The 26,170-nt window shown below is 55.0% G+C and overlaps 1 long non-coding RNA gene across 1 annotated transcript; it reads left to right on the top strand.

Annotated features, from left to right (window-relative positions):
- The first annotated feature begins 3,793 nt into the window (after window positions 1-3,793).
- LOC142486521 (uncharacterized) lies at window positions 3,794-26,083 on the top strand. The gene is made up of 3 exons (XR_012799012.1): window positions 3,794-3,822; window positions 6,262-6,403; window positions 26,023-26,083. It is a non-coding gene; the product is annotated as an uncharacterized LOC142486521 (long non-coding RNA).
- The last annotated feature ends 87 nt before the right edge of the window (window positions 26,084-26,170 follow it).

Genomic DNA, 26,170 nt, shown 5'->3' with positions numbered 1-26,170 from the left:
TCTGAATAACTTTTTTTTTATGTATTATAATGCAACAAGCATTTTTTGCTTCTATAGCAACCATTTACAAAGTGACATCCCCTTCCCCTTATGAAACAGGCTCTGACACACCCCTTTTTGGGCCCTGCCCCCTCTCTAGCAGTGCACCAATTGTATCTAGTGACTTCCTGGTCACATGATCGCCCCCACAGAACTTTGCATCTTTGGTCCTCTTCTGCTGCACTGACAGCCATTTAGTGAACCCCCGAGCCGAATCTTCGCCGATCGATCACAGGAGAACGGATCGATGGCCAACTTAGCTAATTACTTATCATCGTGGTGATTGTATTGATGCGCATATTAAGGGGGGCGGGGGGCGAATATTTAATTAAATTGAAAAAAAAAGTCAGCTTGGACTGCTGCTTTAACACGACTTTACTGCCATTCATTTGAAGGGGAGTGCAGACATGCTAAAGCTTATATGGATCTGTCAATGTCAGTGTCAGCGTCAATGTCAGTAACTGTAAACCTTTTATGGATCTCTGCCAACGCCTATCTAACTGAGGAGAAGGAGCGGCTCAGGGAGCAAAGACACTGCCTGGAATCGATGATACGGAGTCAGGGGAACTTGGTTCAATTCCCGGTGTCGGCTCCTTGTGACCTCAGGTAAGTCACTTTATCTCCCTGTGCATCAGGCACCAAAACACATAGATTGTCAGCTCTGTGGGGCAGGGACTGTGTCTGTAAAAACTCCTACAGTATGTACTGTGCACTACACAGTAATTGTGCTATATGAAATAAGGTCATTATTGTTAATGATGTGTTATCCTGCTCTCAATCGCTCCTTTTGACATCACCCCCTGGTCTACACCTGTCCCTACTCTAATGTGCCGGCTGAGATCGTGGGTGATCTCACCACTGCGGTCCAGGTGCAGCAAGCTTCCGGGATCTCTCCAGCGGGATCTCTCCAGCGTGATCTCTCCAGAGGTCCCCAGTGTCTCCCTGGATGAGAGATAGCCTATCCCTGATCCAGGAAGTCTCTCCGACAGGAGCGGAGCACAGCCGTAAAACGTTTTTAGTCACCACCTTAGCTGTCCTCTTTTGCTTTACGGCTGTGCTCCACTCCTGTCTCCTGTTGGAGAGATTTCCTGTACTTCATTGCCGGATAGCACGCCGGGCGGCTGCAGCGTTCTTGGATGACATCACCGCCGGTCATGTGACCGCCCTCCGCGACGGTGCAGTTGCGGGAGGGTTGGCGGTGCAACGCGGTTCATTTGGAGACACAGTCTGCATAACAGTGAGTTGTACCAGAGCAATACATTTGGTGCCCAAGGCTGGGACACTTGCAAAGAGAGAGTACATATACCATTTGACACTGTGTTCTTACTTACCTCATGACCGCAATTATACGTACGCAGCGGCTGCTATGCCATTTTCTGATGCACCTGATGGGTTAACTCTGTTTACCTGATTTAACTCTATCCCTGATCCACCCTGATCCAGTCAGACACCCTGGACCACTGGAGAGGTCAGGCAGGGACTAGTCTGTCTGAACCAGGAACCTTGCTACCCCTGGACTGCACAAAAGGGACCACCCTATGAAGCCACCACAGACTCTCTGATCCCGGAACCTTGCTGCTCCTAGACTGCAGAAGAGGGACCTCCCTAATAGGAGACCACCGCAGACTCTCTGATCCCGGAACCTTGCTGCTCCTAGACTGCAGAAGAGGGACCTCCCTAATAGGAGACCACCGCAGACTATCTGATCCCGGAACCTTGCTGCTCCTAGACTGCAGAAGAGGGACCACCCTAATAGGAGACCACCGCAGACTCTCTGATCCCGGAACCTTGCTGCTCCTAGACTGCAGAAGAGGGACCTCCCTAATAGGAGACCACCGCAGACTCTCTGATCCCGGAACCTTGCTGCTCCTAGACTGCAGAAGAGAGACCTCCCTAATAGGAGACCACCACAGACTCTCTGATCCCGGAACCTTGCTGCTCCTAGACTGCAGAAGAGGGACCACCCTAATAGGAGACCACCGCTGACTCTCTGATCCAGGAACCTTGCTGCCCCTGGACCACGTACAGAACCCCTGTGGAGAGATCCCCATTCTTCCCCTGGAGGTAAAAGCGCCTGAGTTACAGGGCCTGTATCGGATCTGCCTATCACCCCCTGCTCTACACCTGCCCCTATTGTGTGTGGCCTTCCAGGTCATACTCTAATGGCCTGGCTCCCTACAGTTCTAGCAATAAGGGGGACCCACTCATGGCACCTCTAAAAACTGCCTAATTAATGCAGCCGGGCAACATCGATTATCCAATGCAAACTAAACTACCCACGCGCCTCTTCCTCTGGTATCCGTCTTAGACTTACGAATCCAAAATCTGACTCTATCCCTTGAGAACACCCCCCCAAACTGAATTCCACCCATTGTATTGGCACTTAATGCCACCAGCTCCCTAATTCTCAGCGCTCTGAAAATGGCAATACATAGCTTAGCCTCGTAACATGGAAAACATAAACAGCTGGAATGAAATGGACCTTCTTAAATCCCCATCTGTAACCCCTTTCTTCCAAACGTTTAACAATTTCCTAATCATAAACTCTTTCGTTACGTCATCCCCGGGGTGGGTTGCCCTATCGGGTGATCTGGGTTGCCATGATGGGCCTGTGCTATGGGCTGGGGTTGTGGTTCCCCAGCAGTGGCGGCCTTCTAACTCCCCATGCAGCAGCCCCGGAGATCACTGGGCAATGCTCTCCCTCTCCTGTCGGTGCTAGGTGTTGAGTCCAACTACCACCCAACCGCCAACTTGTCAATATGGGCTCCGCTGCAGGGCTTGCTCTAACTGGGGACCTAGGCCCAAGTCCAGCCTCATCCTCCTCTACCCCTACAGGGCCCGCTGTTCCCTAACCTCACCAGCCTCCCTCTCATCCTGCCTAACTTGCCCTCCTAAGCCAGGTCCCACCAACCCTTAAAGCCTTCTACCTAATCATATTTAAGAGTGCCCCCCCCCCGTATTAAAGACGACCTACCCTTCAGTGGACACCCCTCTATCTGCACTACCCTCCCTACTCATGGTGAACAAGGTAAGGATACACACACACACACTCACTATACGTACTGCACCAGTCTTTTACCTAAAATGGCGGACCTCGTTGCACGAGTTTCCCGCCTCATCCCTCTCATGTGACCTTTAACCCCTATCCTGCCGGACTCGCCACTGCATCCACGTGTCCCGGTCACTATTATTCCATGGGGACAGGGCTTATTCTGGGGTCACTCAGGGACAGCCGCTCATTAGCTCTTGGTATTAACCCCTTGATCTCCAGTAGCACCCAAATCTGGCATCCAGATTCTGCGGGTCCGTGGATAAGCTCCTGCACCTTATTAAAGTCTATGGGGCCCCTGGTGTGCAAGAATGTGACCATATTAAAGTCAATATGGGAAGCTCAGATATATAATGTGGTGGTCCTATATTGTAACATTGCGATCCTATTAACGTCTATGCGGTGCGTATATTACTTATTGTGATGTGTGTGTGTGTGTGTGTGTGTGTGTGTGTGTGTGTGTGTGTGTGTGTGTGTGTGTGTGTGTGTGTGTGTGTGTGTGTGTGTGTGTGTGTATTATGGTGTTTAATGTGCATCATTGTGCTGTGTTGTATGTTTCATTGATTATGTGTTTATAGTTATGATGTATGTTACCCACAGCCCTCCCCCCCCCGTGTCACACCCTCTCTGATTGGCTGTTTTGTTTGTGGGTCAGGACAAGTGTGTTGTGTAAACACAGGATTGTGTCAGAAGCTCTGAACACAAGTCACACACACAGGTCATCTACCAGACAGGTACAGAGCAGCGCTCCTACATTACTGCACCCCACTCCCCACACACAGCGCCCTTACACTACTACACCCCCACACACACCACTACACCCCACACACAGCGCTCTTACACTACTACACCCCCACACACAGCGCTCTTACACTTCTACACCCCCACACACAGCGCTCTTACACTACTACACCCCCACACACAGCGCTCTTACACTACTACACCCCCACACACACCACTACCCCCACACACAGCGCTCTTACACTACTACACCCGCACACACAGCGCTCTTACACTACTACACCCCTACACACAGCGCTCTTACACTACTACACCCCCACACACAGCGCTCTTACACTACTACACCCCCACACACACCACTACCCCCACACACAGCGCTCTTACACTACTACACCCGCACACACAGCGCTCTGCCACTACTACACCCCCACACACAGCGCTCTTACACTACTACACCCCCACACACAGCGCTCTTACACTACTACACCCCCACACACAGCGCTCTTACACTACTACACCCCCACACACAGCGCTCTTACACTACTACACCCCCACACACACCACTACCCCCACACACAGCGCTCTTACACTACTACACCCCCACACACAGCGCTCTTACACTACTACACCCCCACACACAGCGCTCTAACACTCCTACACCCCCCACACAGAGCGCTCTTACACTACTACACCCCCCACACACAGCGCTCTTACACTACTACACCCCCACACACAGCGCTCTTACACTACTACACCCCCACACACAGCGCTCTTACACTACTACACCCCCACACACAACGCTCTTACACTACTACACCCCCACACACACCACTACCCCCCACACACAGTGCTCTTACACTACTACACCCCCACACACAGCGCTCTTACACTACTACACCCCCACACACACCACTACCCCACACACACAGCGCTCTTATATTACTACACCCCCACACACAGCGCTCTTACACTACTACACCCCCACACTACTACACCCCCACACACAGCGCTCTGCCACTACTACACCCCCACACACAGCGCTCTTACACTACTACACCCCCACACACAGCGCTCTTAAACTACTACACCCCACACACACCACTACCCCCCACACACAGCACTCTTACACTACTACACCCCCATACACAGCGCTCTTACACTACTACACCCCCACACACTACTACACCCCACACACACAGCGCTCTGCCACTACTACACCCACACACACAGTGCTCTTACACTACTACATCCCCCACACTTAACGCTCTCACACTACTACACCCCCACACACAGCGCTCTTACACTACTACACCCCCACACACAGCGCTCTTAAACTACTACACCCCCACACACAGCGCTCTTACCCTACTACACCCCCACACACACCACTACACCCCACACACAGCGCTCTTACACTACTACACCCCCACACACACTACTACACCCCCACACACACTACTATACACCAACAAAGCGCTCTTACACTACTACACCCCCACACAGCGCTCTTACACTACCACACCCCCACACACACCACTACAGCCCCACATAGCGCTCTTATACTACTACACCTCCACACACTACTATACCCCTCACACAGTGCTCTTGCACTACTACACCCCCATAGAGCGCTCTTACACTACTACACGCCCCACACACACTACTACACCACCACACAGCGCTCTTACACTACTACACCCCCACACACACTATTACACCCCCACACAGCGCTCTTACACTCCTCCACCCCACACACACTCCTACACCTCCCACCCACTCCTCCACCCCACACGCACACAGCAATCTTACACTACTACACCGCCACACACACTCCTACACCTCCACACACACAGAGCACTCTTACACTGCTACACCCCCCCACACTACTGCACCCCCCCACACACACACCACTTTTACACTACTACACCCCCACACATTACTACACCCCCCACACATTGCTCTTACAGTACTATACCCCACAACACTCCTTCACCTCCCACCCAATCCTATACCCCACACACACACAGTACTCTTACACTACTATACCCCACACACTCCTTCACCTCCCACCGAATCCTATACCCCACACACACACAGTACTCTTACACTACTATACCCCACACACTCCTTCACCTCCCACCCAATCCTATACCCCACACACACACAGTACTCTTACACTACTATACCCCACACACTACCACAGCCCCCACACATCACTCTTACACTACTACACACACACACACACACTCACAGACACACACTCACAGACACACACACACACACACTCACACACACACACACACACACACACACACTCACAGACACACACTCACAGACACACACACACACACACACACACACACACTCACAGACACACACACACACACACACACACACACACACACACACACTGCTCTCCTCTCTCTCTGCAGGTTATGGGGTTGGTGAGGAAGCGCTGGGTGCTTTGCTCGGCCCTGTTAGAGACCCTCTTATTTTCTGGGTGTCTGCTTGGCTGGAATTCCTTGAGTCCCATCCTGACAGAGCAAGGGGTGCTGTCTGGGCCCTGTCACCCAGGTGTGTATGGTGTGTGTTGTGTGTGTGTGTGTGTGTGTGTGTGCCCTGTCACCCAGGTGTGTATGGTGTGTGTGTGTGTGTGTGTGTGTGTGTGTGTGTGTGTGTGTGTGTGTGTGTGTGTGTGTGTGTGTGTGTGTGTGTGTGTGTGTGTGTGTGTGTGTGTGCCCTGTCACCCAGGTGTGTGTGTGTGTGTGCTGTCTGGGCCCTGTCACCCAGGTGTGTATGTTCTGTATCCGTTAATAGAGAGTGTGTGTGTGTGTTGTGTGTGTGTGTGTGTGTGTGTGTACTGTATCCGTTATACTCCTTGTATATATGTGTGTACACACACACACACACACACATATATATACTGCAATAGGAGGAGTTATAGGGAGAGGCTATATGGGGTAATAGGAGGAGTTATAGGGAGCGGTTATATGGAGTAATAGGAGGAGTTATAGGGAGGGGTTATATGGGGTAATAGGAGGAGTTATAGGGAGCGGTTATATGGGGTAATAGGAGGAGTTATAGGGAGCGGTTATATGGAGTAATAGGAGGAGTTATAGGGAGCGGTTATATGGGGTAATAGGAGGAGTTATAGGGAGCGGTTATATGGAGTAATAGGAGGAGTTATAGGGAGCGGTTATATGGGGTAATAGGAGGAGTTATAGGAAGCGTTACATGGGGTAATAGGAGGAGTTATAGGAAGCGTTACATGGGGTAATAGGATGAGCTATAGGGAGCGGTTATATGGGGTAATAAGAGGAGTTATAGGGAGGGGTTATATGGAGTAATAGGAGGAGTTATAGGGAGAGGTTATATGGGGTAATAGGAGGAGTTATAGGGAGGGGTTATATGGAGTAATAGGAGGAGTTATAGGAAGCGTTACATGGGGTAATAGGATGAGCTATAGGGAGCGGTTATATGGGGTAATAAGAGGAGTTATAGGGAGCGGGTATATGGGGTAATAGGAGGAGTTATAGGGAGCGGTTATATGGGGTAATAGGAGGAGTTATAGGGAGCGTTATATGGGGTAATAGGAGGAGTTATAGGGAGAGGTTATATGGGGTAATAGGAGGAGTTATAGGGAGCGGTTATATGGGGTAATAGGAGGAGTTATAGGGAGCGTTATATGGGGTAATAGGAGGAGTTATAGGGAGAGGTTATATGGGGTAATAGGAGGAGTTATAGGGAGCGGTTAAATGGGGTAATAGAAGGAGTTATAGGAAGCGTTACATGGGGTAATAGGATGAGCTATAGGGAGCGGTTATATGGGGTAATAAGAGGAGTTATAGGGAGCGGGTATATGGGGTAATAGGAGGAGTTATAGGGAGCGGTTATATGGGGTAATAGGAGGAGTTATAGGGAGGGGTTATATGGAGTAATAGGAGGAGTTATAGGGAGCGTTATATGGGGTAATAGGAGGAGTTATAGGGAGAGGTTATATTGGGTAATAGGAGGAGTTATAGGGAGCATTATATGGGGTAATAAGAGGAGTTATAGGGAGCGGTTATATGGGGTAATAGGAGGAGTTATAGGGAGAGGTTATATGGGGTAATAGGAGGAGTTATAGGGAGAGGTTATATGGGGTAATAGGAGGAGTTATAGGGAGAGGTTATATGGGGTAATAGGAGGAGTTATAGGGAGAGGTTATATGGGGTAATAGGAGGAGTTATAGGGAGCGGTTATATGGGGTAATAGGAGGTGTTATAGGGAGCAGTTATATGGGGTAATAGGAGGAGTTATAGGGAGCGGTTATATGGGGTAATAGGAGGAGTTATAGGGAGGTGTTATATTGGGTAATAGGAGGAGTTATAGGGAGCGGTTATATGGGGTAATAGGAGGAGTTATAGGGAGCGGTTATATGGGGTAATGGGAGGAGTTATAGGGAGCGTTATATGGGGTAATAGGAGGAGTTATAGGGAGCGGTTATATGGGGTAATAGGAGGAGTTATAGGGAGCGGTTATATGGGGTAATGGGAGGAGTTATAGGGAGAGGTTATATGGGGTAATAGGAGGAGTTATAGGGAGCGGGTATATGGGGTAATAGGAGGAGTTATAGGGAGCGGTTATATGGGGCAATAGGAGGAGTTATAGGGAGCGGTTATATTGGGTAATTGGAGGCGTTATAGGGAGCAGTTATATGGGGTAATAGGAGGAGTTATAGGGAGCGGTTATATTGGGTAATAGGAGGAATTAGAGAGAGCAGTTTTAGGGGAAGAGTTTGGGAATTGTTAAATAAATATATGTGTGTGTAATTGTACGGTATGTATGTACTTATAAACATATTTGTAGATGTTATTTGTGTAACAAACAAGTGGAAAATATTTTTTTTTTAAATATTTAGGGAAAATTCACCAAACAGAAAATGATTTTTTTTTTGTTTCCAAAAAAATCCCAAAGTCTCATTATGTTTTTTTTCTCTAAACATCGGAGGTATTTTTGCAGCTGACAGACGTTAGCAATGAAATGTCCCCAAAATTCAGCAGGGTGATTTTATTACAGAAGAAGTCTGACACTTTGTACATCACAGGGGCGCCGTTTCATTCGCGGTTTTGCTAGGCTTATTATTTAATCAACAGATGCAAAGTAACCTCACGGTTTGGGGGCTGTGACTGTGTGACGGATCTGGCTGAGCGCTCTCTGAGATGGTAGTCACGGTTTGGGGGCTGTGACTGAGTGACGGATCTGGCTGAGCGCTCCCTGAGATGGTAGTCACGGTTTGGGGGCGGTGACTGTGTGACGGATCTGGCTGAGCGCTCTCTGAGATGGTAGTCACGGTTTGGGGGCTGTGACTGTGTGACGGATCTGGCTGTGCTCTCTGAGATGGTAGTCACGGTTTGGGGGCTGTGACTGTGTGACGGATCTAGCTGAGCGCTCTCTGAGATGGTAGTCACGGTTTGGGGGCTGTGACTGTGTGACGGATCTGGCTGGGCGCTCTCTGAGATGGTAGTCACGGTTTGGGGGCTGTGACTGTGTGACGGATCTGGCTGGGCGCTCCCTGAGATGGTAGTCACGGTTTGGGGGCTGTGACTGAGTGACGGATCTGGCTGAGCGCTCCCTGAGATGGTAGTCACGGTTTGGGGGCTGTGACTGTGTAACGGATCTGGCTGAGCGCTCTCTGAGATGGTAGTCACGGTTTGGGGCTGTGACTGTGTGACGGCTCTGGCTGAGCGCTCTCTGAGATGGTAGTCAAGGTTTGGGGGCTGTGACTGAGTGACGGATCTGGCTGGGCGCTCCCTGAGATGGTAGTCACGGTTTGGGGGCTGTGACTGTGTGACGGGTCTGGCTGAGCGCTCTCTGAGATGGTAGTCACGGTTTGGGGGCTGTGACTGTGTGACGGATCTGGCTGAGCGCTCTCTGAGATGGTAGTCACGGTTTGGGGGCTGTGACTGTCTGACGGCTCTGGCTGAGCGCTCCCTGAGATGGTAGTCACGGTTTGGGGGCTGTGACTGTGTGACGGATCTGGCTGAGCGCTCTCTGAGATGGTAGTCACGGTTTGGGGGCTGTGACTGTGTGACGGATCTGGCTGAGCGCTCCCTGAGATGGTAGTCACGGTTTGGGGGCTGTGACTGAGTGACGGATCTGGCTGAGCGCTCCCTGAGATGGTAGTCACGGTTTGGGGGCTGTGACTGTGTGACAGATCTGGCTGAGCGCTCTCTGAGATGGTAGTCACGGTTTGGGGGCTGTGACTGTGTGACGGATCTGGCTGAACGCTCCCTGAGATGGTAGTCACGGTTTGGGGGCTGTGACTCTGTGACGGATCTGGCTGAGCGCTCCCTGAGATGGTAGTCACGGTTTGGGGGCTGTGACTGTGTGACGGATCTGGCTGGGCGATCTCTGAGATGGTAGTCACGGTTTGGGGGCTGTGACTGTGTGACGGATCTGGCTGAGCGTTCCCTGAGATGGTAGTCACGGTTTGGGGGCTGTGACTGTGTGACGGATCTGGCTGGACGCTCCCTGAGATGGTAGTCACGGTTTGGGGGCTGTGACTGTGTGACGGATCTGGCTGAGCGTTCCCTGAGATGGTAGTCACGGTTTGGGGGCTGTGACTGTGTGACGGATCTGGCTGAGCGTTCCCTGAGATGGTAGTCACGGTTTGGGGGCTGTGACTGTGTGACGGATCTGGCTGAGCGCTCCCTGAGATGGTAGTCACGGTTTGGGGGCTGTGACTGTGTGACGGATCTGGCTGAGCGCTCTCTGAGATGGTAGTCACGGTTTGGGGGCTGTGACTGTGTGACAGATCTGGCTGGGCGCTCTCTGAGATGGTAGTCACGGTTTGGGGGCTGTGACTGTGTGACGGATCTGGCTGGGCGCTCTCTGAGATGGTAGTCACGGTTTGGGGGCTGTGACTGTGTGACGGATCTGGCTGAGTGCTCCCTGAGATGGTAGTCACGGTTTGGGGGCGGTGACTGTGTGACGGATCTGGCTGAGCGCTCCCTGAGATGGTAGTCACGGTTTGGGGGCGGTGACTGTGTGACGGATCTGGCTGGGCGCTCTCTGAGATGGTAGTCACGGTTTGGGGGCGGTGACTGTGTGACGGATCTGGCTGAGCGCTCTCTGAGATGGTAGTCAAGGTTTGGGGGCTGTGACTGAGTGACGGATCTGGCTGAGCGCTCTCTGAGATGGTAGTCACGGTTTGGGGGCTGTGACTGAGTGACGGATCTGGCTGAACTCTCCCTGAGATGGTAGTCACGGTTTGGGGGCTGTGACTGTGTGACGGCTCTGGCTGAGCGCTCTCTGAGATGGTAGTCAAGGTTTGGGGGCTGTGACTGAGTGACGGATCTGGCTGGGCGCTCCCTGAGATGGTAGTCACGGTTTGGGAGCTGTGACTGTGTGACGGGTCTGGCTGAGCGCTCTCTGAGATGGTAGTCACGGTTTGGGGGCTGTGACTGTGTGACGGATCTGGCTGAGCGCTCTCTGAGATGGTAGTCACGGTTTGGGGGCTGTGACTGTCTGACGGCTCTGGCTGAGCGCTCCCTGAGATGGTAGTCACGGTTTGGGGGCTGTGACTGTGTGACGGATCTGGCTGAGCGCTCTCTGAGATGGTAGTCACGGTTTGGGGGCTGTGACTGTGTGACGGATCTGGCTGAGCGCTCCCTGAGATGGTAGTCACGGTTTGGGGGCTGTGACTGAGTGACGGATCTGGCTGAGCGCTCCCTGAGATGGTAGTCACGGTTTGGGGGCTGTGACTGTGTGACAGATCTGGCTGAGCGCTCTCTGAGATGGTAGTCACGGTTTGGGGGCTGTGACTGTGTGACGGATCTGGCTGAACGCTCCCTGAGATGGTAGTCACGGTTTGGGGGCTGTGACTCTGTGACGGATCTGGCTGAGCGCTCCCTGAGATGGTAGTCACGGTTTGGGGGCTGTGACTGTGTGACGGATCTGGCTGGGCGATCTCTGAGATGGTAGTCACGGTTTGGGGGCTGTGACTGTGTGACGGATCTGGCTGAGCGTTCCCTGAGATGGTAGTCACGGTTTGGGGGCTGTGACTGTGTGACGGATCTGGCTGGACGCTCCCTGAGATGGTAGTCACGGTTTGGGGGCTGTGACTGTGTGACGGATCTGGCTGAGCGTTCCCTGAGATGGTAGTCACGGTTTGGGGGCTGTGACTGTGTGACGGATCTGGCTGAGCGTTCCCTGAGATGGTAGTCACGGTTTGGGGGCTGTGACTGTGTGACGGATCTGGCTGAGCGCTCCCTGAGATGGTAGTCACGGTTTGGGGGCTGTGACTGTGTGACGGATCTGGCTGAGCGCTCTCTGAGATGGTAGTCACGGTTTGGGGGCTGTGACTGTGTGACGGATCTGGCTGAGCGTTCCCTGAGATGGTAGTCACGGTTTGGGGGCTGTGACTGTGTGACAGATCTGGCTGGGCGCTCTCTGAGATGGTAGTCACGGTTTGGGGGCTGTGACTGTGTGACGGATCTGGCTGGGCGCTCTCTGAGATGGTAGTCACGGTTTGGGGGCTGTGACTGTGTGACGGATCTGGCTGAGTGCTCCCTGAGATGGTAGTCACGGTTTGGGGGCGGTGACTGTGTGACGGATCTGGCTGAGCGCTCCCTGAGATGGTAGTCACGGTTTGGGGGCGGTGACTGTGTGACGGATCTGGCTGGGCGCTCTCTGAGATGGTAGTCACGGTTTGGGGGCGGTGACTGTGTGACGGATCTGGCTGAGCGCTCTCTGAGATGGTAGTCACGGTTTGGGGGCTGTGACTGTGTGACGGATCTGGCTCAGCGCTCTCTGAGATGGTAGTCACGGTTTGGGGGCTGTGACTGTGTGACGGATCTGGCTGAGCGCTCCCTGAGATGGTAGTCACGGTTTGGGGGCTGTGACTGTGTGACGGATCTGGCTGAACGCTCCCTGAGATGGTAGTCACGGTTTGGGGGCTGTGACTGAGTGACGGATCTGGCTGGGCGCTCTCTGAGATGGTAGTCACGGTTTGGGGGCTGTGACTGTGTGACGGATCTGGCTGAATGCTCCCTGAGATGGTAGTCACGGTTTGGGGGCTGTGACTGTGTGACGGATCTGGCTGAACTCTCCCTGAGATGGTAGTCACGGTTTGGGGGCTGTGACTGTGTGACGGATCTGGCTGAGCGCTCTCTGAGATGGTAGTCACGGTTTGGGGGCTGTGACTGTGTGACGGATCTGGCTGAGCGCTCTCTGAGATGGTAGTCACGGTTTGGGGGCTGTGACTGTGTGACGGATCTGGCTGAGCGTTCCCTGAGATGGTAGTCACGGTTTGGGGGCTGTGACTGTGTGACAGATCTGGCTGGGCGCTCTCTGAGATGGTAGTCACGGTTTGGGGGCTGTGACTGTGTGACGGATCTGGCTGTGCTCTCTGAGATGGTAGTCACGGTTTGGGGGCTGTGACTGAGTGACGGATCTGGCTGAGCGCTTCCTGAGATGGTAGTCACGGTTTGGGGGCTGTGACTGTGTGACGGATCTGGCTGGGCGCTCTCTGAGATGGTAGTCACGGTTTGGGGGCTGTGACTGTGTGACGGATCTGGCTGGGCGCTCTCTGAGATGGTAGTCGTGGTTTGGGGGCTGTGACTGTGTGACGGATCTGGCTCAGCGCTCCCTGAGATGGTAGTCACGGTTTGGGGGCTGTGACTGTGTGACGGATCTGGCTGGGCGCTCCCTGAGATGGTAGTCACGGTTTGGGGGCTGTGACTGTGTGACGGATCTGGCTGGGCGCTTCCTGAGATGGTAGTCACGGTTTGGGGGCTGTGACTGAGTGACGGATCTGGCTGGGCGCTCCCTGAGATGGTAGTCACGGTTTGGGGGCTGTGACTGTGTGACGGATCTGGCTGAGCGCTCTCTGAGATGGTAGTCACGGTTTGGGGGCTGTGACTGTGTGACGGATCTGGCTGAGCGCTCCCTGAGATGGTAGTCACGGTTTGGGGGCTGTGACTGTGTGACGGATCTGGCTGGGCGCTCCCTGAGATGGTAGTCACGGTTTGGGGGCTGTGACTGTGTGCCGGATCTGGCTGAGTGCTCCCTGAGATGGTAGTCACGGTTTGGGGGCTGTGACTGTGTGACGGATCTGGCTGAGCGCTCCCTGAGATGGTAGTCACGGTTTGGGGGCTGTGACTGTGTGACGGATCTGGCTGAGCGTTCCCTGAGATGGTAGTCACGGTTTGGGGGCTGTGACTGTGTGACGGATCTGGCTGGGCGCTCTCTGAGATGGTAGTCACGGTTTGGGGGCGGTGACTGTGTGACGGATCTGGCTGAGCGCTCCCTGAGATGGTAGTCACGGTTTGGGGGCTGTGACTGTGTGCCGGATCTGGCTGGGCGCTCCCTGAGATGGTAGTCACGGTTTGGGGGCTGTGACTGTGTGACGGATCTGGCTGAGCGCTCTCTGAGATGGTAGTCACGGTTTGGGGGCTGTGACTGTGTGACGGATCTGGCTGAGCGCTCCCTGAGACGGTAGTCACGGTTTGGGGGCTGTGACTGTGTGACAGATCTGGCTGGGCGCTCCCTGAGATGGTAGTCACGGTTTGGGGGCTGTGACTGTGTGACGGATCTGGCTGAGCGCTCCCTGAGATGGTAGTCACGGTTTGGGGGCTGTGACTGTGTGACGGATCTGGCTGGGCGCTCTCTGAGATGGTAGTCACGGTTTGGGGGCTGTGACTGTGTGACGGATCTGGCTGAGCGCTCCCTGAGATGGTAGTCACGGTTTGGGGGCTGTGACTGTGTGACGGATCTGGCTGAGCGCTCCCTGAGATGGTAGTCACGGTTTGGGGGCTGTGACTGTGTGACGGATCTGGCTGGGCGCTCTCTGAGATGGTAGTCACGGTTTGGGGGCTGTGACTGTGTGACGGATCTGGCTGAGCGCTCCCTGAGATGGTAGTCACGGTTTGGGGGCTGTGACTGAGTGACGGATCTGGCTGAGCACTCTCTGAGATGGTAGTCACGGTTTGGGGGCTGTGACTGAGTGACGGATCTGGCTGGGCGCTCTCTGAGATGGTAGTCACGGTTTGGGGGCTGTGACTGTGTGACGGATCTGGCTGAGCGCTCCCTGAGATGGTAGTCACGGTTTGGGGGCTGTGACTGTGTGACGGATCTGGCTGAGCGCTCTCTGAGATGGTAGTCACGGTTTGGGGCCTGTGACTGAGTGACGGCTCTGGCTGGGCGCTCTCTGAGATGGTAGTCACGGTTTGGGGCTGTGACTGTGTGACGGATCTGGCTGGGCGCTCTCTGAGATGGTAGTCACGGTTTGGGGGCTGTGACTGTGTGACGGATCTGGCTGGGCGCTCTCTGAGATGCTAGTCACGGTTTGGGGGCTGTGACTGTGTGACGGATCTGGCTGAGCGCTCCCTGAGATGGTAGTCACGGTTTGGGGGCTGTGACTGTGTAACGGATCTGGCTGAGCGCTCTCTGAGATGGTAGTCACGGTTTGGGGCTTGTGACTGTGTGACGGATCTGGCTGGGCGCTCCCTGAGATGGTAGTCACGGTTTGGGGGCTGTGACTGTGTGACAGATCTGGCTGAGCGCTCTCTGAGATGGTAGTCACGGTTTGGGGGCTGTGACTGAGTGACGGATCTTGCTGGGTGCTCTCTGAGATGGTAGTCACGGTTTGGGGGCTGTGACTGTGTGACGGATCTGGCTGAGCGCTCTCTCTGAGATGGTAGTCACGGTTTGGGGGCTGTGACTGTGTGACAGATCTGGCTGAGCGCTCTCTCTGAGATGGTAGTCACGGTTTGGGGGCTGTGACTGTGTGACAGATCTGGCTGAGCGCTCTCTCTGAGATGGTAGTCACGGTTTGGGGGCTGTGACTGAGTGACGGATCTGGCTGGGCGCTGTCTGAGATGGTAGTCACGGTTTGGGGGCTGTGACTGTGTGACAGATCTGGCTGAGCGCTCTCTGAGATGGTAGTCACGGTTTGGGGGCTGTGACTGTGTGACAGATCTGGCTGGGCGCTCTCTGAGATGGTTGTCACGGTTTGGGGGCAGTGACTGTGTGACGGATCTGGCTGAGCGCTCCCTGAGATGGTAGTCACGGTTTGGGGGCTGTGACTGTGTGACGGGTCTGGCTGAGCGCTCTCTGAGATGGTAGTCACGGTTTGGGGGCTGTGACTGTGTGACGGATCTGGCTGGGCGCTCTCTGAGATGGTAGTCACAGTTTGGGGGCTGTGACTGTGTGACGGATCTGGCTGGGCGCTCTCTGAGATGGTAGTCACGGTTTGGGGGCTGTGACTGTGTGACGGATCTGGCTGGGCGCTCTCTGAGATGGTAGTCACGGTTTGGGGGCTGTGACTGTGTGACGGATATGTCTGAGCGCTCTCTGAGATGGTAGTCACGGTTTGGGGGCTGTGACTGTGTGACAGATCTGGCTGAGCGCTCCCTGAGATGGTAGTCACGGTTTGGGGGCTGTGACTATGTGACAGATCTGGCTGAGCGCTCCCTGAGATGGTAGTCACGGTTTGGGGGCTGTGACTGAGTGACGGATCTGGCTGAGCACTCTCTGAGATGGTAGTCACGGTTTGGGGGCTGTGACTGAGTGACGGATCTGGCTGGGCGCTCTCTGAGATGGTAGTCACGGTTTGGGGGCTGTGACTGTGTGACGGATCTGGCTGAGCGCTCCCTGAGATGGTAGTCACGGTTTGGGGGCTGTGACTGTGTGACGGATCTGGCTGAGCGCTCTCTGAGATGGTAGTCACGGTTTGGGGCCTGTGACTGTGTGACGGATCTGGCTGAGCGCTCTCTGAGATGGTAGTCACGGTTTGGGGGCTGTGACTGAGTGACGGATCTTGCTGGGTGCTCTCTGAGATGGTAGTCACGGTTTGGGGGCTGTGACTGTGTGACGGATCTGGCTGAGCGCTCTCTCTGAGATGGTAGTCACGGTTTGGGGGCTGTGACTGTGTGACAGATCTGGCTGAGCGCTCCCTGAGATGGTAGTCACGGTTTGGGGGCTGTGACTGAGTGACGGATCTGGCTGGGCGCTCTCTGAGATGGTAGTCACGGTTTGGGGGCTGTGACTGTGTGACAGATCTGGCTGAGCGCTCTCTGAGATGGTAGTCACGGTTTGGGGGCAATGACTGTGTGACGGCTCTGGCGGTGCGCTCTCTGAGATGGTAGTCACGGTTTGGGGGCTGTGACTGTGTGACAGATCTGGCTGAGCGCTCTCTGAGATGGTAGTCACGGTTTGGGGGCTGTGACTGAGTGACGGCTCTGGCTGAGCGATCTCTGAGATGGTAGTCACGGTTTGGGGGCTGTGACTGTGTGACAGATCTGGCTGAGCGCTCTCTGAGATGGTAGTCACGGTTTGGGGGCTGTGACTGTGTGACAGATATGGCTGAGCGCTCCCTGAGATGGTAGTCACGGTTTGGGGGCTGTGACTGAGTGACGGATCTGACTGGGCGCTCTCTGAGATGGTAGTCACGGTTTGGGGGCTGTGACTATGTGACAGATCTGGCTGAGCACTCTCTGAGATGGTAGTCACGGTTTGGGGGCAGTGACTGTGTGACGGCTCTGGCTGTGCGCTCTCTGAGATGGTAGTCACGGTTTGGGGGCTGTGACTGTGTGACGGATCTGGCTGAGCGCTCTCTGAGATGGTAGTCACGGTTTGGGGGCTGTGACTGAGTGACGGATCTGGCTGAGCACTCTCTGAGATGGTAGTCACGGTTTGGGGGCTGTGACTGAGTGACGGATCTGGCTGAGCACTCTCTGAGATGGTAGTCACGGTTTGGGGGCTGTGACTATGTGACAGATCTGGCTGAGCACTCCCTGAGATGGTAGTCACGGTTTGGGGGCAGTGACTGTGTGACGGCTCTGGCTGTGCGCTCTCTGAGATGGTAGTCACGGTTTGGGGGCTGTGACTGTGTGACGGATCTGGCTGAGCGCTCTCTGAGATGCTAGTCACGGTTTGGGGGCTGTGACTGAGTGACGGATCTGGCTGAGCGCTCTCTGAGATGGTAGTCACGGTTTGGGGGCTGTGACTGTGTGACGGATCTGGCTGGGCGCTCTCTGAGAGGGTAGTCACGGTTTGGGGGCTGTGACTGTGTGACGGATCTGGCTGAGCGCTCTCTGAGATGGTAGTCACGGTTTGGGGGCTGTGACTGAGTGACGGCTCTGGCTGAGCGATCTTTGAGATGGTAGTCACGGTTTGGGGGCTGTGACTGTGTGACGGCTCTGGCTGAGCGCTCTCTGAGATGGTAGTCACGGTTTGGGGGCTGTGACTGTGTGACGGATCTGGCTGTGCGCTCTCTGAGATGGTAGTCACGGTTTGGGGGCTGTGACTGAGTGACGGCTCTGGCTGAGCGATCTCTGAGATGGTAGTTACGGTTTGGGGGCTGTGACTGAGTGACGGCTCTGGCTGAGCACTCTCTGAGATGGTAGTCACGGTTTGGGGGCTGTGACTGAGTGACGGCTCTGGCTGAGCGATCTCTGAGATGGTAGTCACAGTTTGGGGGCAGTGACTGTGTGACGACTCTGGCTGTGCGCTCTCTGAGATGGTAGTCACGGTTTGGGGGCTGTGACTGAGTGACGGCTCTGGCTGAGCGCTCTCTGAGATGGTAGTCACGGTTTGGGGGCTGTGACTGTGTGACGGCTCTGGCTGAGCGCTCTCTGAGATGGTAGTCACGGTTTGGGGGCTGTGACTGAGTGACGGATCTGGCTGGGCGCTCTCTGAGATGGTAGTCACGGTTTGGGGGCTGTGACTGTGTGACAGATCTGGCTGAGCGCTCTCTGAGATGGTTGTCACGGTTTGGGGGCTGTGACTGTGTGACAGATCTGGCTGAGCGCTCCCTGAGATGGTAGTCACGGTTTGGGGGCAGTGACTGTGTGACGGCTCTGGCTGTGCGCTCTCTGAGATGGTAGTCACGGTTTGGGGGCTGTGACTGTGTGACAGATCTGGCTGAGCGCTCTCTGAGATGGTAGTCACGGTTTGGGGGCTGTGACTGTGTGACAGATCTGGCTGAGCGCTCCCTGAGATGGTAGTCACGGTTTGGGGGCAGTGACTGTGTGACGGCTCTGGCTGTGCGCTCCCTGAGATGGTAGTCACAGTTTGGGGGCTGTGACTGTGTGACGGATCTGGCTGGGCGCTCTCTGAGATGGTAGTCACGGTTTGGGGGCTGTGACTGTGTGACGGATCTGGCTGGGCGCTCTCTGAGATGGTAGTCACGGTTTGGGGGCTGTGACTGTGTGACGGATATGTCTGAGCGCTCTCTGAGATGGTAGTCACGGTTTGGGGGCTGTGACTGTGTGACAGATCTGGCTGAGCGCTCCCTGAGATGGTAGTCACGGTTTGGGGGCTGTGACTATGTGACAGATCTGGCTGAGCGCTCCCTGAGATGGTAGTCACGGTTTGGGGGCTGTGACTGAGTGACGGATCTGGCTGAGCACTCTCTGAGATGGTAGTCACGGTTTGGGGGCTGTGACTGAGTGACGGATCTGGCTGGGCGCTCTCTGAGATGGTAGTCACGGTTTGGGGGCTGTGACTGTGTGACGGATCTGGCTGAGCGCTCCCTGAGATGGTAGTCACGGTTTGGGGGCTGTGACTGTGTGACGGATCTGGCTGGGCGCTCTCTGAGATGGTAGTCACAGTTTGGGGGCTGTGACTGTGTGACGGATCTGGCTGGGCGCTCTCTGAGATGGTAGTCACGGTTTGGGGGCTGTGACTGTGTGACGGATCTGGCTGGGCGCTCTCTGAGATGGTAGTCACGGTTTGGGGGCTGTGACTGTGTGACGGATATGTCTGAGCGCTCTCTGAGATGGTAGTCACGGTTTGGGGGCTGTGACTGTGTGACAGATCTGGCTGAGCGCTCCCTGAGATGGTAGTCACGGTTTGGGGGCTGTGACTATGTGACAGATCTGGCTGAGCGCTCCCTGAGATGGTAGTCACGGTTTGGGGGCTGTGACTGAGTGACGGATCTGGCTGAGCACTCTCTGAGATGGTAGTCACGGTTTGGGGGCTGTGACTGAGTGACGGATCTGGCTGGGCGCTCTCTGAGATGGTAGTCACGGTTTGGGGGCTGTGACTGTGTGACGGATCTGGCTGAGCGCTCCCTGAGATGGTAGTCACGGTTTGGGGGCTGTGACTGTGTGACGGATCTGGCTGAGCGCTCTCTGAGATGGTAGTCACGGTTTGGGGCCTGTGACTGTGTGACGGATCTGGCTGAGCGCTCTCTGAGATGGTAGTCACGGTTTGGGGGCTGTGACTGAGTGACGGATCTTGCTGGGTGCTCTCTGAGATGGTAGTCACGGTTTGGGGGCTGTGACTGTGTGACGGATCTGGCTGAGCGCTCTCTCTGAGATGGTAGTCACGGTTTGGGGGCTGTGACTGTGTGACAGATCTGGCTGAGCGCTCCCTGAGATGGTAGTCACGGTTTGGGGGCTGTGACTGAGTGACGGATCTGGCTGGGCGCTCTCTGAGATGGTAGTCACGGTTTGGGGGCTGTGACTGTGTGACAGATCTGGCTGAGCGCTCTCTGAGATGGTAGTCACGGTTTGGGGGCAATGACTGTGTGACGGCTCTGGCGGTGCGCTCTCTGAGATGGTAGTCACGGTTTGGGGGCTGTGACTGTGTGACAGATCTGGCTGAGCGCTCTCTGAGATGGTAGTCACGGTTTGGGGGCTGTGACTGAGTGACGGCTCTGGCTGAGCGATCTCTGAGATGGTAGTCACGGTTTGGGGGCTGTGACTGTGTGACAGATCTGGCTGAGCGCTCTCTGAGATGGTAGTCACGGTTTGGGGGCTGTGACTGTGTGACAGATATGGCTGAGCGCTCCCTGAGATGGTAGTCACGGTTTGGGGGCTGTGACTGAGTGACGGATCTGACTGGGCGCTCTCTGAGATGGTAGTCACGGTTTGGGGGCTGTGACTATGTGACAGATCTGGCTGAGCACTCTCTGAGATGGTAGTCACGGTTTGGGGGCAGTGACTGTGTGACGGCTCTGGCTGTGCGCTCTCTGAGATGGTAGTCACGGTTTGGGGGCTGTGACTGTGTGACGGATCTGGCTGAGCGCTCTCTGAGATGGTAGTCACGGTTTGGGGGCTGTGACTGAGTGACGGATCTGGCTGAGCACTCTCTGAGATGGTAGTCACGGTTTGGGGGCTGTGACTGAGTGACGGATCTGGCTGAGCACTCTCTGAGATGGTAGTCACGGTTTGGGGGCTGTGACTATGTGACAGATCTGGCTGAGCACTCCCTGAGATGGTAGTCACGGTTTGGGGGCAGTGACTGTGTGACGGCTCTGGCTGTGCGCTCTCTGAGATGGTAGTCACGGTTTGGGGGCTGTGACTGTGTGACGGATCTGGCTGAGCGCTCTCTGAGATGCTAGTCACGGTTTGGGGGCTGTGACTGAGTGACGGATCTGGCTGAGCGCTCTCTGAGATGGTAGTCACGGTTTGGGGGCTGTGACTGTGTGACGGATCTGGCTGGGCGCTCTCTGAGAGGGTAGTCACGGTTTGGGGGCTGTGACTGTGTGACGGATCTGGCTGAGCGCTCTCTGAGATGGTAGTCACGGTTTGGGGGCTGTGACTGAGTGACGGCTCTGGCTGAGCGATCTTTGAGATGGTAGTCACGGTTTGGGGGCTGTGACTGTGTGACGGCTCTGGCTGAGCGCTCTCTGAGATGGTAGTCACGGTTTGGGGGCTGTGACTGTGTGACGGATCTGGCTGTGCGCTCTCTGAGATGGTAGTCACGGTTTGGGGGCTGTGACTGAGTGACGGCTCTGGCTGAGCGATCTCTGAGATGGTAGTTACGGTTTGGGGGCTGTGACTGAGTGACGGCTCTGGCTGAGCACTCTCTGAGATGGTAGTCACGGTTTGGGGGCTGTGACTGAGTGACGGCTCTGGCTGAGCGATCTCTGAGATGGTAGTCACAGTTTGGGGGCAGTGACTGTGTGACGACTCTGGCTGTGCGCTCTCTGAGATGGTAGTCACGGTTTGGGGGCTGTGACTGAGTGACGGCTCTGGCTGAGCGCTCTCTGAGATGGTAGTCACGGTTTGGGGGCTGTGACTGTGTGACGGCTCTGGCTGAGCGCTCTCTGAGATGGTAGTCACGGTTTGGGGGCTGTGACTGAGTGACGGATCTGGCTGGGCGCTCTCTGAGATGGTAGTCACGGTTTGGGGGCTGTGACTGTGTGACAGATCTGGCTGAGCGCTCTCTGAGATGGTTGTCACGGTTTGGGGGCTGTGACTGTGTGACAGATCTGGCTGAGCGCTCCCTGAGATGGTAGTCACGGTTTGGGGGCAGTGACTGTGTGACGGCTCTGGCTGTGCGCTCTCTGAGATGGTAGTCACGGTTTGGGGGCTGTGACTGTGTGACAGATCTGGCTGAGCGCTCTCTGAGATGGTAGTCACGGTTTGGGGGCTGTGACTGTGTGACAGATCTGGCTGAGCGCTCCCTGAGATGGTAGTCACGGTTTGGGGGCAGTGACTGTGTGACGGCTCTGGCTGTGCGCTCCCTGAGATGGTAGTCACGGTTTGGGGGCTGTGACTGAGTGACGGATCTGGCTGGGCGCTCTCTGAGATGGTAGTCACGGTTTGGGGGCTGTGACTGAGTGACGGCTCTGGCTGAGCACTCTCTGAGATGGTAGTCACGGTTTGGGGGCTGTGACTGTGTGACAGATCTGGCTGAGCGCTCCCTGAGATGGTAGTCACGGTTTGGGGGCAGTGACTGTGTGACGGCTCTGGCTGTGCGCTCCCTGAGATGGTAGTCACGGTTTGGGGGCTGTGACTGAGTGACGGATCTGGCTGGGCGCTCTCTGAGATGGTAGTCACGGTTTGGGGGCTGTGACTGAGTGACGGCTCTGGCTGAGCACTCCCTGAGATGGTAGTCACGGTTTGGGGGCTGTGACTGAGTGGCGGCTCTGGCTGAGCGATCTCTGAGATGGTAGTCACGGTTTGGGGCCTGTGACTGTGTGACGGATCTGGCTGAGCGCTCCCTGAGATGGTAGTCACGGTTTGGGGGCTGTGACTGTGTGACAGATCTGGCTGAGCACTCTCTGAGATGGTAGTCACGGTTTGGGGGCAGTGACTGTGTGACGGCTCTGGCTGAGCGCTCCCTGAGATGGTAGTCACGGTTTGGGGGCAGTGACTGTGTGACGGCTCTGGCTGTGCGCTCTCTGAGATGGTAGTCACGGTTTGGGGGCAGTGACTGTGTGACGGATCTGGCTGAGCGCTCCCTGAGATGGTAGTCACGGTTTGGGGGCTGTGACTGTGTGACGGATCTGGCTGAGCGCTCTCTGAGATGGTAGTCACGGTTTGGGGCCTGTGACTGTGTGACGGATCTGGCTGAGCGCTCCCTGAGATGGTAGTCACGGTTTGGGGGCTATGACTGAGTGACGGATCTGGCTGGGCGCTCTCTGAGATGGTAGTCACGGTTTGGGGGCTGTGACTGTGTGACAGATCTGGCTGAGCGCTCTCTGAGATGGTAGTCACAGTTTGGGGGCAGTGACTGTGTGACGGCTCTGGCTGTGCGCTCTCTGAGATGGTAGTCACGGTTTGGGGGCTGTGACTGTGTGACGGATCTGGCTGAGCGCTCTCTGAGATGGTAGTCACGGTTTGGGGGCTGTGACTGAGTGACGGCTCTGGCTGAGCGATCTCTGAGATGGTAGTCACGGTTTGGGGGCTGTGACTGAGTGACGGATCTGGCTGAGCACTCTCTGAGATGGTAGTCACGGTTTGGGGGCTGTGACTGTGTGACAGATCTGGCTGAGCGCTCTCTGAGATGGTAGTCACGGTTTGGGGGCTGTGACTGTGTGACAGATCTGGCTGAGCGCTCCCTGAGATGGTAGTCACGGTTTGGGGGCTGTGACTGAGTGACGGATCTGGCTGGGCGCTCTCTGAGATGGTAGTCACGGTTTGGGGGCTGTGACTGTGTGACAGATCTGGCTGAGCACTCTCTGAGATGGTAGTCACGGTTTGGGGGCTGTGACTGTGTGACAGATCTGACTGAGCACTCTCTGAGATGGTAGTCACGGTTTGGGGGCAGTGACTGTGTGACGGCTCTGGCTGTGCGCTCTCTGAGATGGTAGTCACGGTTTGGGGGCTGTGACTGTGTGACGGCTCTGGCTGTGCGCTCTCTGAGATGGTAGTCACGGTTTGGGGGCAGTGACTGTGTGACGGCTCTGGCTGAGCGCTCTCTGAGATGGTAGTCACGGTTTGGGGGCTGTGACTGAGTGACGGCTCTGGCTGAGCACTCTCTGAGATGGTAGTCACGGTTTGGGGGCTGTGACTGAGTGACGGCTCTGGCTGAGCGATCTCTGAGATGGTAGTCACGGTTTGGGGGCTGTGACTGTGTGACGGATCTGGCTGAGCGCTCCCTGAGATGGTAGTCACGGTTTGGGGGCTGTGACTGAGTGACGGCTCTGGCTGAGCGCTCTCTGAGATGGTAGTCACGGTTTGGGGGCTGTGACTGAGTGACGGCTCTGGCTGAGCGCTCCCTGAGATGGTAGTCACGGTTTGGGGGCTGTGACTGCGTGACGGCTCTGGCTGAGCGCTCTCTGAGATGGTAGTCACGGTTTGGGGGCTGTGACTGAGTGACGGCTCTGGCTGAGCGCTCTCTGAGATGGTAGTCACGGTTTGGGGGCTGTGACTGTGTGACGGATCTGGCTGAGCGCTCTCTGAGATGGTAGTCACGGTTTGGGGGCTGTGACTGAGTGACGGATCTGGCTGAGCGCTCCCTGAGATGGTAGTCACGGTTTGGGGGCTGTGACTGTGTGACGGATCTTGCTGAGCGCTCTCTGAGATGGTAGTCACGGTTTGGGGGCTGTGACTGAGTGGCGGCTCTGGCTGAGCGCTTTCTGAAATGGTAGTCACGGTTTGGGGGTTATTATTGAGCGGTCTCTGATTTGATATTCATGCTCTGTTGGCCTGGGGGCTCCGACCTAGAAACAGAGACATACAAGCCGTAGACAAGTGCTGTTTTATAAAAGTAGGGTAGGGGAGGGTAGGGGAGGGTAAGGGAGGGTGGGTTAGGGTATGGTAGGGGAGGGTAGGTTAGGGTAGCGGAGGTTAGGGTATGGTAGGGGAGGGTAGGTTAGGGTAGGGGAGGTTAGGGTATGGTAGGGGAGGGTAGGGGAGGGTAGGGGAGGGTAGGTTAGGGTAGGGGAGGGGATGGTAGTGGAGGGTAGGGGAGGGTAGAGGAGGGTAGGGGAGGGTAGGTTAGGCTAGGGGAGGGTAGGGGAGGGGAGGGTAGGTTAGGGTAGAGGAGGGGAGGGACTTGCTCCTACTAACTGAAGTACAGTAAACAAAGTCCCATTGTATAAGTGGGATATAGAATGGAAGCTCAGCCCTATATACTGAGATGCAGACCCTATAAAAGTCTTATTGTACAATGGGTTGGGGACTCAGCCCTATAAACTACCTGACATAATTCTCTCTCTCTCTCCCTCTATATATCTCTCTTCCCTCTGTCTCTCTCTCTCCCTCTATATATATCTCTCTTCCCTCTGTCTCTCTCTCTCTCTCCCTATCTCTCTCTTCCCTCTGTCTCTCTCTCTCTCTCTCTCTCTCCCTATCTCTCTCTTCCCTCTGTCTCTCTCTCTCTCCCTCTATATATATATCTCTTCCCTCTGTCTCTCTCTCTCCCTATCTCTCTCTTCCCTCTGTCTCTCTCTCTCTCTTCCTATCTCTCTTTTCCCTCTGTATCTCTCTCTCCCTATCTCTCTCTTCCTTCTGTCTCTCTCTCTCTCCCTTTATATATATCTCTCTCTTCCCTCTGTCTCTCTCTCTCTCTCTCCCTTTATATATATCTCTCACTTCCCTCTGTCTCTCTCTCTCCCTATCTCTCTCTTCCCTCTGTCTCTCTCTTTCCCTATCTCTCTCTCTTCCCTCTGTCTCTCTCTCTCTCTCCCTATCTCTCACTTCCCTCTGTCTTTCTCTCTCCCTATCTCTCACTTCCCTCTGTCTCTCTCTCTCCCTATCTCTCTCTTCCCTCTGTCTCTCTCTCTCCCTCTATATATATATCTCTCTCTTCCCTCTCCCTGTCTCTCTCTCTCTCCCTATCTCTCTCTTCCCTCTGTCTCTGTCTCTCTCTCTCCCTATCTCTTTCTTCCCTCTGTCTCTGTCTCTCTCTCTCCCTATCTCTCTCTTCCCTCTGTCTCTCTCTCTCTCCCTCTATATATCTCTCTCTCTTCCCTCTCCCTGTCTCTCTCTCTCCCTATCTCTCTCTTCCCTTGTCTCTGCCTCTCTCAGTTCTCCCTGTGTCTGTCTCTCTCTCAGATCCTGGCCCCTCTCACAGATGGAGTAATGGGAGTATTGGTGAGTATCATAGCAGTATACTCTCTCACTCCCTCTATAACTAATATACTCTCTCCCCTACTCCCCCTTTCTTTCTACGCTC

The sequence above is a fragment of the Ascaphus truei genome, unplaced genomic scaffold, assembly GCF_040206685.1.
Source record: "Ascaphus truei isolate aAscTru1 unplaced genomic scaffold, aAscTru1.hap1 HAP1_SCAFFOLD_929, whole genome shotgun sequence".
Taxonomy (NCBI): Eukaryota; Metazoa; Chordata; class Amphibia; order Anura; family Ascaphidae; genus Ascaphus; species Ascaphus truei.
This window is presented reverse-complemented; position numbering and strand designations above follow the sequence as displayed.